Raw genomic sequence first — 13,889 nt, 5'->3', positions numbered from 1 at the left:
AGCTACACACCCCTATAATAGCTAAGCTCACCCCCATGACAAAATACATGAAAATACAAAAAAATTCCCTACTACAAAGACTACTCAAAATGCCTTGAAATTCAAGGCTAAAACCCTATACTACTGGAATGGCCAAAATACAAGGCCCAAACGAAGGAAAAACCTATTCTAATATTTACAAAGATAAGCGGGCTCATACTTAGCCCATGGGCTCGAAATCTACCCTAAGGCTAATGAGAACCCTTGGGCCTTCCCTTGGATCTCTGGCCCAATCTACTTGGAGTCTTCTATCCAATGCCCTTGCGGGGTAGGATTGCATCATTCCCTCCACCTTGGAAAGGATTTGACCTCAAATCTTGAGGTTCTTCATACTCTGGGCTCCTTCCCTCAACACCTGTAAAAAGAACAAAAACATATGTATTAGTGGTGTTTGGTATGTTGAAGTAAGGTAAGGTCTGAAATCCCATTTACTGGGCATCTTCCCATGAAGGAACATGGTTTCTCACCAACTCAATAAGTGGTGCTACAAGTATAGAAAAACATGGGACAAACCTTTTGTAGAAGCAAGCTTTATGATGTTGAATCAAGATTGATTCCAGTTTTTTTGATGATAACAAAGATGATGACAAAAAGCCCAAGAGAATGAGTTCAAGATTGAATCAAGAACACTTCAAGAATCAAGAGGAAATTTGATTTCAAGATTCAAGAATCAAGTTTCAAGAATCAAGAATCAAGAATAATCAAGTTGAAGATTCAAGAATCAAGAAAAGACTCAATCAAGATAAGTACTAAAAAGTTTTTTTCAAAACATTGAGTAGCACATGATTTTTTTCACAAAACCTTTTACCAAAGAGTTTTTACTCTCTGGTAATCGATTACCAATAGCAAAGATTGTTTTCAAAAAGCTTTCAACTGAATTTACAACGTTCAAATTGATTTCAAAATGGAGTAATCGATTACAATGATTTGGTAATTGATTACCAGTGTGTTTGAACGTTGAAATTCAAATTCAAATGTGAAGAGTCACATCCTTTCACAAAAATGTTTTGTGTAATCAATTATAATGATTTGGTAATCGATTACCAGTGATAAGTTTTGAATAAAAATCAAAAGATGTAAGTCTTCCAATGGTTTTCAAGTTTTTCTAAAAGTTGTAACTCTTCTAATGGTTTTCTTGACCAGACATGAAGAGTCTATAAAAGCAAGACCTTAACTTGCATTTTAGAACATATTGAATACATTGATTTCAATCCTTTACAACCCTTGAGTCTCTTTGAACATCTTGAATTTCTTCTTCTTCCTTTGTCAAAAGCTTTCTAAAGTTTTCTGGTTTTCCAAACCTTGAAAATAAAACTTATGCTATTCATCTTTTTCATTCCCTTCTCCCTTTGCCAAAAAGAATTCGCCAAGGACTAACCGTCTGAATTCTTTTTGTGTCTCTCTTCTCCCTTTTCCAAAAGAACGAAGGACTAACCGCCTGAATTCTTTTGTGTCTCCCTTCTCTCTTGTCAAAGAATTCAAAACGACACAGTCTGAGAATTCTTTTGATTCTTCCCTTTCCCATAAACAAAAGATTTCAAAGGACTAACCGTCTGAGAATTCTTTTGTTTCCCCCTTCACAAAGTTTCGAAGGACTAACCGCCTGAGAACTTTGTCTCAACACATTGGAGGGTACATACTTTGTGGTACAAGTAGAGGGTACATCTACTTGGGTTGTTGTGACTGAGAGCAAGAGAGGGTACATCTCTTGTGGATCAGTTCTAGTGGAGGGTACATCCACTAGGTTGTTCACAAGGGAGGGTACATCCCTTGTGGATCTTTGCTTGTAAAAGGATTTTTACAAGGTTGAAAAGAAATCTCAAGGACCACAGGTCGCTTGAGGATTGGATGTAGGCATGGGTTGTTGCCGAACCAGTATAAAACTCTTGTGTTTGTTTTCTTCTTCCCTACACTCTTTATTTTCCGCTGTGCACTTTAATTATTGCTTTTACTTTTGGTAACATTAAGAAGGATAGATTTTTTAATTAGTAAAGATTCATTAATAATTAATTCAACCCCCCTTCTTAATTATTCCGGGGCCACTTGATCCAACACCTTTTGTAAAAGTTTGTTAAGTCATGGAAGCCCCAAATTTTTCTTATACTTGGTGGAGTGGGCCACTTAGCAATGACCTTTATTCTCTTAGGGTTCATGGGAACCCCTTGATCACTATTTGAAAAATTAAGAAAAGTAACGCAATAAAATATACTTTTTTGTTGTATTTTCATATTGATTATTCCTACCAAAAAGTATGACAAACCTAGGGTGTCCCATATGAGTACCTAAGTTTGTATTGAAACTAAAAATAAGAACAAACCTACCTAATGGGTCCCTGTGTACAATCACCATGAAGATGTTAGGTGCACAAGTGATTTTACAAAAGAGGGTTGCACCACTCAAAACATTCATCATACCACCTATTTTAGGGACTCGGTGCCTAATAATACCTATTTTAGGCACCAACAAAGCACAAGGATTTAAGCTCTTACGAACCAAACCCTCATCCAACAACTTCTTTACTTGAGAAATAAACTCAAGCCCAAGAGGTGTGACAATGCTAGCAAGTGTCTTTTTACAAAAGAGAAAATGTGGAGGTTGTCTAAGAGGGAAAGTTTCTTTAATGTTTGTCTTTATTGTAAAATGAGTTTCCATCTTAGCTAACCTCTTGAAGGAGACACTTACCTCCTTACACTTCTCTTTAACCACTAATGGTTGTCCTTCTTCTTGGGGGTAGATTTCTTCACTAGATTCTTCCTCTTTTGCTTTTTCACTTTCACTAGAGGAAGGTGAAGTAGTGGCCTTATCTTGGCTACTATAAATGTCTTGGCCCCTCATAATCATGGTTTTTGTGGTGGGGCATTGAGAAGTAATGTGTCCTCTTCCAAGACATTTAAAGCACTTTATAGAGCTAGTTTTCTCTTGCATACTAGCCTTAGGGGCTTGCTTTTCTATTGTCTTCCCTTTATCATCTTTGGGCTTAGAAGGTGTCACCCCTAAGATGCCTTGACCTTGGTCTTTCATTGGATAAGAGTGAGAGCCATAAGATTTTGATGTAGACTTCTTTTTAAGTTGTTGCTCTACCCTTATTTCCCAAACTAAGTTAGCCTCTACATTGTCCTTCCCATGGAAGTATGAGAGGTTAATGTTAGCCTCTTGAGGCTTTCTTTCCTTTTCTCTTCTATGGGAGTGAGGTCTAAGATGTGACTTATGCCTTCCTTCGTAATAGTCACGAAGTTTTTCTCTTTTCATTTCTTTCATTATTTTTCTTCTTTCTTCCTCTCTTATTTTCTTTCTTTCATCTTGACTTATTTCTTCCACTCTTTTTTTTTCCTTTTTCTTTTCTCTCTTGTTTTTCTTTCCTTAACTTGAGGGAACTCAACTCATCTAAGATTCTAGATAAAGGGTCTTTATGACTAGTACCCTCGCCATTAACACTAGATGAATGATGACTCATGTTGGTTCCTAAGTTGTGGTTCTTTCTTTTTAGAGGTTTGAAAACAAAAGGTAAAAGAAACTATGGTTGAAACTAGCCAAAATAAACACTAAAAGAGGTGTGAAAGATAAGTTAAAAAACTAATTGGTAAAAGGAAAGCTATCTAGGCGGTTTGACAATGGAAGGTAAAGGAAATAAGCTATGAAAGTAAGATGGAAATGTAAACTAGGTGAATCCTAAGAGTGTTTGGATGACCACATTCAAGGTTCCCAACAAAACACTCACTATCCTAAGGAAAAATTGCCTAAAATTATTACACACAAATGGAAGTTTGGTAACCTATTGGAGGCTCCCAACACACTTCCAATGAAAGGCTTTTTTGTTAAAAAATTTGAAAGCAATGAAGGTAAGTAAATTGCAAATTACAAAATTACAAACGTCCTAAATTTTGGTGGTTGTTCCCTCTTTGGTGATTCACTCAATTTGGAGTGCTTCTTAGTCCAATATCTCTTAAGGTGGTTGACCCCTTGCTTCTTGACTCAAATTCTTCAAGGGATGGCACCAATCCTCCTTTCCAATTCCCTATTTGGCAACTCACAAACAAGGAAACAAGGAAACAAGCAATAACCAAAGACCAAAAAAATGAAATGAAAGCTAAACCAATGGAGTTTTAACTAGACAATTTTTCAAGGATTATTCAACAATTAAAGCAATGAAAAGGACATAGAAGCAAGCTAGGACTCAAATAGAAACTTAGAATGACTCTAGAGTAGAGTAAAAAAAACTATAAAAAAAAGACTCAACAAACCTCTAGCTTTGGCACTTGTTTTCACAGTAATTTTCAATTGAAATTTGAGAACTAAGATTGATATAACATAGGCACCAATTATAGAATAAATTTTGAGCCAAAACAACAAGCACACTTCCCTTTCACATTTTTTTCTCCTGGATACTGATTTTTTCTGCCAACTTGTGTGATTTTTAGTATTTTTTCCTTTTATCCAAATCACTTGGTTCTTTTTTTTTTAACTTTTTTCCAGATGTCTAGCAAATTCAGTAAAACTTTCAGCTCAAAATTCGAAGTAACCAATTCTCAGTAATTTTTACAAGTTTGTATGTCCAAGCTGCCAGCACCAGCGATTTGTTTCTTTAAGCATGGTATATTGATTGCCTTGGGCTTACTTTCAACCTCCCTATGTATGTTGAACTCACTTGGATTGTTTACCACAGTTTTAGGAGTCCAATATTCACTTAGGATCAACATTTCAGCCAGAAATTCAATCACCAAAACTCAAATTCACAATAGACACAATCATAAGGAAACCTAAAAGTTCAAGAAAAGGTTCACAATCAAAGACTCTCTAAGAATTTTGCATGAACATGTTAAAAACTAATTAACATGAAAGATTTGACTCAAATAAAATATAGGCTAAAAGAATTTCATACACTCATGAACAAATGAGTTAGACAAAGAAACAAGAAATAAAATTCAGCACAGCATAAGAAATCTTTTGTGACAAGTTTCATGAGTAGACATGACTTCTAAGACAAAACTACAATAGGTGAACAAGTCACTCTAGATTTTTGAGGTTTTCTTCTACTTTAATATATTTTTTAGAATTTTATGGTTTAGGTCTCAGCAACAAAAAATAACAAGACAAAACTCAAAGGAACCTAAACTCAACACAATTCATGGTTCAAGAACAAGAACAAGAAATTTGAACCATAGAAAATCAAATATAGCTTCTATAGCAAGTTTAATCGGTGGAAACTCTAAAGAATCATGTTAACAACATTTAGCACAATACATGTGAGGAAATACATGGAGAAAAATGAAGAAACAATAATGGAAGAGAAGGTAAAGCAAAAAAATTAATGGAGGTTTAAGGAGCACCTACTTGAAGCTCTTGTACTCTGATAACCACTTGATGGAAGCTTGCTTGTGGGGCTTCTATGGAGGCTGGATCTTTGATCTTCAATGAGGTCCTTTAATGGTGATTTTCCACCATGGAGATGCAGTGGAAGAAAAAGGAGAAGAGGTGAGAGGAGGCGCCACCCACTAGGGAATAAGCCATGGAAGAAGGAGCTTCACCACCAAGATGAGCCTTGGATAAGAAGCTTGGAGAGGATGCTTCAATGGAGGAAAAGAAAGAGGGAGAGAAAGAGAGAGGGTGGAGCATGAAATTGAAGGAAGAAAAAGGGAGAGAAGTTGAACTTTGAGTTGTGTCTCACAAGACTCTCATTCATCAAAGTTACAACAAGTGTTACACATGCATCTATTTATAGACTAGGTAGCTTCCTAGAGAAGGTTTCTTGAGAAAACTTCCTTGAGAAGCTTCTTTGAGAAAACTTCCTTGAGAAGCTAGAGCTTAGCTACACACACCCCTCTCATAACTAAGCTCACCTCCTTGAGAAGCTTCCTTAAGAAGATTCCTAAAGAAGCTAGAGCTTAGCTACACACACCCCTCTAATAACTAAGCTCACCTCCTTGAGAAGATTCCTAAAGAAGCTAGAGCTTAGCTACACACACCTCTCTAATAGCAAAGCTCACCTCCTTGAGATGAGAACCTATAGCTTAGCTACACACCCCCTATAATAGCTAAGCTCACCCCCATGACAAAATACATGAAAATACCAAAAATTTCCTACTACAAAGACTACTCAAAATGCTTCGAATTACAAGGCTAAAACCCTATAATACTAGAATGACCAAAATACAAGGCCCAAACGAAGGAAAAACCTATTCTAATATTTACAAAGATAAGCGGGCTCATACTTAGCCCATGGGCTCGAAATCTACCCTAGGGCCTCCCCTTGGATCTACTTGGAGTCTTCTATCCAATGCCCTTGCGGGGTAGGATTGCATCAATATGAGGTAGACTATATAGAAGTATTTGCACCAGTAGCCCGCATGGAGACAATTCGTTTGGTGGTAGCACTTGTAGCTCAAAAGGGATGGACCATTTATCATCTGGATGTAAAGTCAACATTTTTACATGGAGAGTTGGAGGAAACAGTGTATGTGGACCAGCCTTGTGTTATGTACAAAAAAGGGATGAGCATAAAGTGTATAAGCTGAAAAAAGACCTTTACGGACTTAAGCAAGCACCACATGCTTGGTACAACTGCATAGAAGCATATTTTTTGAAGGAAGGATTTGAGAGAAAAGGAAGATATAATATTAATTGTTAGTTTGTATGTTGATGACCTTATTTTTACTGGAAATGATGAGTTGATGTTTACAAAATTTAAAAGCTCCATGAAGCATGAATTTGACATGACAGATCTTGGAAAAATGAGATATTTTTTGGTTCTTGAAGTGATGCAACGAATAGATGGCATTTTCTTATGTAAAAAAAATGCATTAGAGATGCTACAAAGGTTTGGAATGGATATAAGCAATTCGGTGCAAACTCCAATTGTTCCTAGCATTAAACTCACAAAGGACGACACTGGTGCAAAGGTGGATAAGACTTACTATAAACAAATTGTGGGAAGTCTTATGTATCTAACATCTACTCGACCTGATATAATGTTTGTGGTGAACTTAATTAGCAGGTACATGGAGAATCCTATTGAGCTACATTTACTAGCAGCCAAAAGGGTGCTGAGATATTTAAGGGGGGAAACAAAAAGCTTCTTGCTTACATTGACAGTGATTATGCAGGAGATTTGGATGATAGAAAAGTACTTCGGGTTATGTTTTCTTATTGTGTTCAGTTGTTGTTTCTTGGTCATCAAAGAAATAACCAATTGTGAGCTTATCAACTACAGAGGCAGAGTTCATAGGTGCAGCATCGTGTGCTTGTCAAGCCATATGGTTGAAAATGGTGTTGGGAAAATTGTGTAAAATGAAAAACTCTGCTATTAAGCTTTCGAAAAATCCAGTAATGCATGGTCATTGTAAACATATTGATGTCCAATTTCATTTCCTTCGAAATCTTACAAAGTCTGGAGCTATCAAGATGATGCATTGTGGGACACAAGAACAAGTGGTTAATATTATGACTAAACCACTCAAACTGGATACTTTCTTAAAGCCTCATAGGTCAGTAGGAGTGTGTTCAGAGTTTGATATAAACTAATTGCATATAGCAGTTAGTTTAACGGAGGATTTGTTAGTTAGCTTATGGTTCCATATTTGTAGGAGCAGTTGTGTTTTTGAATAAGTCTATCACATTATTAGGAAATAATGGGTCATATATGCATAATATACGTGAGCAGATTTTCTTTTGTTTTTAGTTTCACGATTCTGATGTAAGGCTATATATTAGCCAGGTTTGTTTTCAATAATAGAGAGTGAATTTCTTCTTTTATGTTTTATCTTTTACGTAAGTTCTGTGAGACTCCAACAATTGAGGCCACTTGTCCAACAAGTGGTATCAGAGCTTGATTCTTATATAAAATTTAGAAACTTCAAGAATAATTATGGCCTCATCAAACTTCCTATTTCCCGAAGGAAACTCCATTAATAGGCCTCCTATATTTAATGGTGTGGGTTATCATTACTGGAAAACCCGCATGCAAATCTTCATAGAGGCTATAGATTTAAACATCTGAGAAGCTATTGAAATCGGTCCTTACATCCCTACAATGGTAGTAGGAAATGCAACTATAGAAAAACCTAGGGAACAATAGGATGAAGAGGAAAGAAGAAGGGTACAATATAACTTAAAGGCTAAAAATATACTTACCTCTGCAATAGGAATGGATGAATACTTTAGAGTCTCAAATTGTAAGAATGCAAAAGAAATGTGGGATACATTACAAGTAACCATGAAGGAACAATAGATGTTAAGAGATCTAGAATACACACCCTAACACATGAATATAAACTTTTCAAAATGAATCAAAATGAGACCATACAACATATGAAAACGAGATTTGCACATATAGTTAATCATCTTGCTTCATTAGGAAAGATATTTCCAAATAAGGATCTCATTGACAAAGTTCTAAGATGTTTAAGTGAGGAATGGCAACCAAAGGTAACTGCAATTGCAGAATTGAGAGATCTCACTAACATGTCTCTTGCAACTCTTTTTGGAAAGCTTTAGGAACATGAATTAGAACTTATGAGACTAAATAAACATAAAGAAATGACAAGAAAAAAAAAGGAATTGTACTTAAAGCCTCATCTTCTATTCAAGAAGAAAGTGACAGAGAAAAATAGAATGAAATAGAAGAAGATGATGATTTTAGTTTCTTCTTAAAGAGATTCAACAAGTTTATAAGGAACAAAGGAAATCAAAGAAGAACAAATTTCAATCCAAAGAAAAAAGGAGAAGACTCTCCTTCTGTTCCAAAGTGCTATGAATGTAATCAACCTAGACATCTAAGAGTTGAATACCCCAGTTTCAAGAAAAGAATGGAGAAGTCTGACAAGAAAAATTTCAAAGACAAGAAAGCAAAGAAAGCTTACATCACTTGGGAAGATAACGATATAGATTCATAAGGAGATTCAGAAAATGAAGTCGTGAATCTGAGTCTGATGTGCCATCATTTTCTTCTATTTTCTAAACCCTTTTTGCACCATTTTAATTACTGATTGGTCTTAATTGTCAATTAATTAGGCAGTTTTATTATTTGGGCTTATTTAGCTAATTTGATGTTTTTAATCTAATTTCAGGAATTAATGAAACATTGGGCTTAATCTGGATTTTGGTTGTGGACTTGAATAGGGCAAATAAAGCAGCGCTTACCTTAGTTAATTTCTAATTAGGAAATTTCGAAATTTTATTTTATGTGGTTCAGTGTTTATTTCGTTTTGGGCCAGAGTATTGTAATAGGGCCCAGTGACTTTGAGTGACTCTTTTTAAATAGCAGCCTTGGGATTCGTGCAAGGCTATGCTGTTATGTTATTCATTATTCAGAGCTTTGTTGAGGGTTTGACGTTTCTCTGTTTGAATGCTACTGTTTCGTTCTTAATGCAATTTTCCATTTTCTGCTTCTAATAAAAATTTCGTTCTTGTTTCTTCTTCTACTTTCATTTACGTTTCTGCTTCATTTACGTTTCTGCTTCATTTATGTTTCTGTTTTTTAGTTTCATTTGCATTTTCTGTTTGAATCTATGGAAGGCTAGATTTTCTGGTGTTGTTTCCTTTTGAGGACGAAGCCCAACTCTCTTTGAGGTTTCGTTTATAATGTGGCTTCCTAGCAGTTTCCCCTTCACCAGTTAACCCAAATTCGTGAACATTAATCAGTGCACGCTTCATGTTCGATTAATTGCCTCTGAGCCTAACTTGCGTTCATGCTTAATGGACGAAGGGCTAACTGGTGTATGTGTTGCCTAATCACGTATTGACAACCCTAAGTTGATTTTCGCTTAGTAAATTGAAATAGGGTTGGATTAAGTGGTTAACTGTTAGGGACGAATTCTCCATAACCCAGGATAAGAGAATGGCTTCTGAATCAGAGGAAACAACCCATTTTTAATATTAGTAGTTTCGTATTCCAGTTTACTTGTTCTGTCCTTTAAATCACAAAACAAACAAACCCCCGCCCCAATCGTTACTGTTACTGCAAGTGTATTATGAACATTTGGTTTATCATTACTCGTTGGGAAACGACCTAGGATCACTTTCTAGTTACTGCATTTTCATGTTTATTCGATTTGGGTACGGCCTTGATCAGAGTCTTATGGCCAAAAACTATGATAGTGAAGAAGAGGTAACATCTTCTAACAATAACCTATCTATTTCCTTTGATGAACTTCAAGATGCATTTAATGACTTGCATAAATAATCAGTCAAACTTGCCAAACTAGTTTCAATTTCTAAGAAAACAATTTAAAATTTAGAAAAAGAAGTTATGAAATTAAATATAGAACTAGAAAATCATAAAATTGAAGTCAAAACATTAAAACAAATTGATACAAATCAATTTTCTACCATACAAGATATTAATAAAGTATCTCACTCATGTAAATGTTGTGATAAATTTAAAGTATAAATTAAAGATCTAAAAGATTCTCTTGCCAAATTTACTCTTGGCAAAAATAATTTAGACATTATACTAGGAAAGCAAATATGTGTGTTTGATAAGGCTGGATTAGGATATAGACCTGAAAAACAACATAAAATGTATAAAAACTTATTTCCATCTTCTCAAAAGAGTAGTTCTCCCTTCTTAACATGTTTTTACTGTGGAAAGAAAGGACATAGTGCATCAACATGTGAATGAAGAATTTCTTGAAAAAAAGCTGGTACATTGATAGCGGATGCTCTAAACACATGACGGGAGATGCATCAAAATTTACTTATATATCTCCCAAGAAAAGTGGACATGTGACATATGGAGACAACAACAAAGGTAAAATTCTTAGAATCGGAAAAATAGGTATGAATCCATCTACATCCATTGAAAATGTTTTACTTGTTGATGGTCTTAAGCATAGTCTACTAAGTGTTAGTCAATTACGTGATAAAGGCTTTCTAGTATCATTTGACTCTCATAATTGTGTTATTGAAAATAAACATGATAAAAAATATAAAACATATAGGCTATAGAACTAGTAATGTGTACATGATAAATTTAGATAAAACATCAAATCATGCTCAATGTTTTCTTAGTAAAGATGATGATTCTTGGTTATGGCATAGAAGAATTCCTCATATAAACATGGAACATTTAAATAAACTAATTTATAAGGATTTATTAATTTGTTTACCAAAACTCAAATTTGAAAAAGATAGAGTGTGTGATGCATGTCAAAAAGGAAAACAAGTAAGGGTTTCTTTCAAATCAAAGAATATTGTTTCTACAACTCAACCCTTACAACTTTTGCATATGGATCTTTTTGGTTCCTCTAGAACTATGAGTTTTGAAGGAAATTACTTTGCTCTTGATATAGTTGATGATTATCCAAGATTCACATGGACATTATTTCTCATTCACAAAAGAGATGCTTTTCATGCTTTTAAGAAACTTGCTAAAATGATTCAAAACAAGAAAAATCTCAATATTGTATCTATTAGGAGTGATCATGGAGGAGAATTCGAAAATAAGGATTTTGAATCATTTTGTGATGAAAATGGCATTGAACATAATTTTTCTGCACCTAGAACCCCTCAACAATATGGAGTAGTTGAGAGGAAAAATAATAGATCTTTAGAAGAAATAGTTAGAACTTTGCTTAATGATACAAATCTTCCTAAATATTTTTGGGCTGAAGTTGTTAATACTGCATGCTACATAATGAATAGAGCTTTAATTAGACCAATCTTAAAGAAAACTCTATATGAATTGTACAAAGGAAGAAAACCGAACATTTCTCATCTTCATGTTTTTGGATGTAAGTGTTTTATGCTAAACAACGGGAAAGACAACTTAGGTAAGTTTGATGCAAAATTTGATGAAGGTATATTCCTTGGCTATTCCTTGAATAGTAAAGCTTTTAGAATTTATAACAAAAGAACTATGATTATTGAAGAATTTATCCATGTTGCTTTTGATGGACTAACCCTATAAGGCCAAGAAAGGAAACACTTGATGATATTACAGATTCATTAGAAGACATGCACATTGATGAGAAACGACACAAAGGAAAAGGAAATGGAAATGAAGAAGACTTTAAAATTGATGAAAATAAAACAAATATAGATCTTCCAAGAGAGTGGAGAACTTCAAGATATCATCATCCTCTTGATAATATCATCGGTGACATCTCAAAAGGGATAACAACTCGATACTCTCTCAAAGATGCATGCAATAATATGGATTTTGTTTCTTTAATCGAACCTAAAAATTTAAATGAAGCCATAATTGATGAACATTGGATTATTGCTATGCAAGAAGAGTTAAATCAATTTGAAAGAAATAAATTCTGGGAATTAGTTGACAAACCTAATAATCAATCAGTTATAGGAACTAAATGGGTATTCAGAAACAAATTGGATGAACATGGAATAGTAATTAGAAATAAGGCTAGGCTAGTGGCTAAAGGGTATAATCAAGAAGAAGGAATGGTTTATGAAGAAACATATGCTCCAATAGCCAGATTAGAAGCCATTAGAATGTTATTAGCCTTTGCATCCATAATGGATTTTAAAATTTATCAAATGGATGTTAAAAGTGCTTTTTTAAATGGTTTCATCCAAGAAGAAGTGTATGTTAATCAACCTCCTGGTTTTGAAAACTCAGAAAAGCCTAATCATGTCTTTAAATTGAAAAAGGCTCTATATGGGTTGAAACAAGCCCCTAAGGCTTGGTATGAACGATTGAGCAATTTTTTTTAGAAAAGGGCTTTACAAGAGGAAAGGTTGATACCACACTCTTTATCAAAATAAAATTGCATGATATCCTCTTAGTACAAATATATGTTGATGATATAATCTTTGTGTCAACTATGATTCTCTATGCAAAGAATTTTCTCAAGATATGCAAAATGAATTTGAAATGTCCATTATGGGTGAGTTAAATTTCTTCCTTGGACTACAAATAAAGCAAACAAAGAATGGAATATTTATTAGTCACTCAAAATATTGCAAAGAACTAATTAACAGGTTCGGGATGGAAAATGCTAAACACTTAGCCACTTTGTTTGATTATAATGTTTTGATTGTTTACAATGACTATTTTTAATGGTTGTTTTGCTTGTGTATGATGATTGATTACTTTAAATATTTATAATAATTGCATTTGATGGTTGTTTTTCGTGATTGTTTATACTCATAAATGTTTTTGATTGCTTAATTTTATATTGATTGCTTATAATCACATATTTGTCCTGATTTCTAGCATTATTTGTCTTTAATTTCCATTGGCTGTTTTTCTATGAATGCTTTGGTCATTTATAAATACTATCTTGGACTTGCTCTATTTCGTATGTTTAGCACTTGGTTGATTCCTCTGTGAATGATTGGTTATTATGTGAATGATTGTTTCTATTTTAGTGCTTTCGTCTTTTTTATGTTGCCAAAGGGGGAGAGAATCATGTAAGGTACAGGGTATATATTTTTTTTTACAATTTATTTTTTGCTAAGCAATGATTGCAAAATTAAGGAGGAGTGATCACCTCGCAAAAGAAATATTTTTTAGTAAATGATTTCAGTTGGTTGTCATCATCAAAAAGGGGGAGAATGTGAATGTATGTGTATGAAGGTTTTGATGATGCCAAGACAAAAGCAACATAAGTTTTATTTAAAGTCCAAATCAAGACCAAGAAAACAAAGATCAAGAAGAAAGCTAAGTCTTAGTCTATCTTTGTTTAAAGAGTCTCTTAGTGATTGTAAAGGTTTGGCCTCACAACATAGTTTTTAAATTGATTATAAAAAGGTTTTAAAATATTTTTTAACATTTTCTAAAAAAGGCATTTTTCCACTGGCAATCGATTACCAGGCATTGTAATCGATTACTAGAAACAAAATTATTTTAAAAAGCTTTTTCATAAAGTTTGAAATTTGAAATTTCAAAATCG

The sequence above is a fragment of the Glycine soja genome, chromosome 14 (assembly GCF_004193775.1).
Source record: "Glycine soja cultivar W05 chromosome 14, ASM419377v2, whole genome shotgun sequence".
Classification (NCBI taxonomy): Eukaryota; Viridiplantae; Streptophyta; class Magnoliopsida; order Fabales; family Fabaceae; genus Glycine; species Glycine soja.
Note: the sequence above shows the minus strand (reverse complement) of the source record.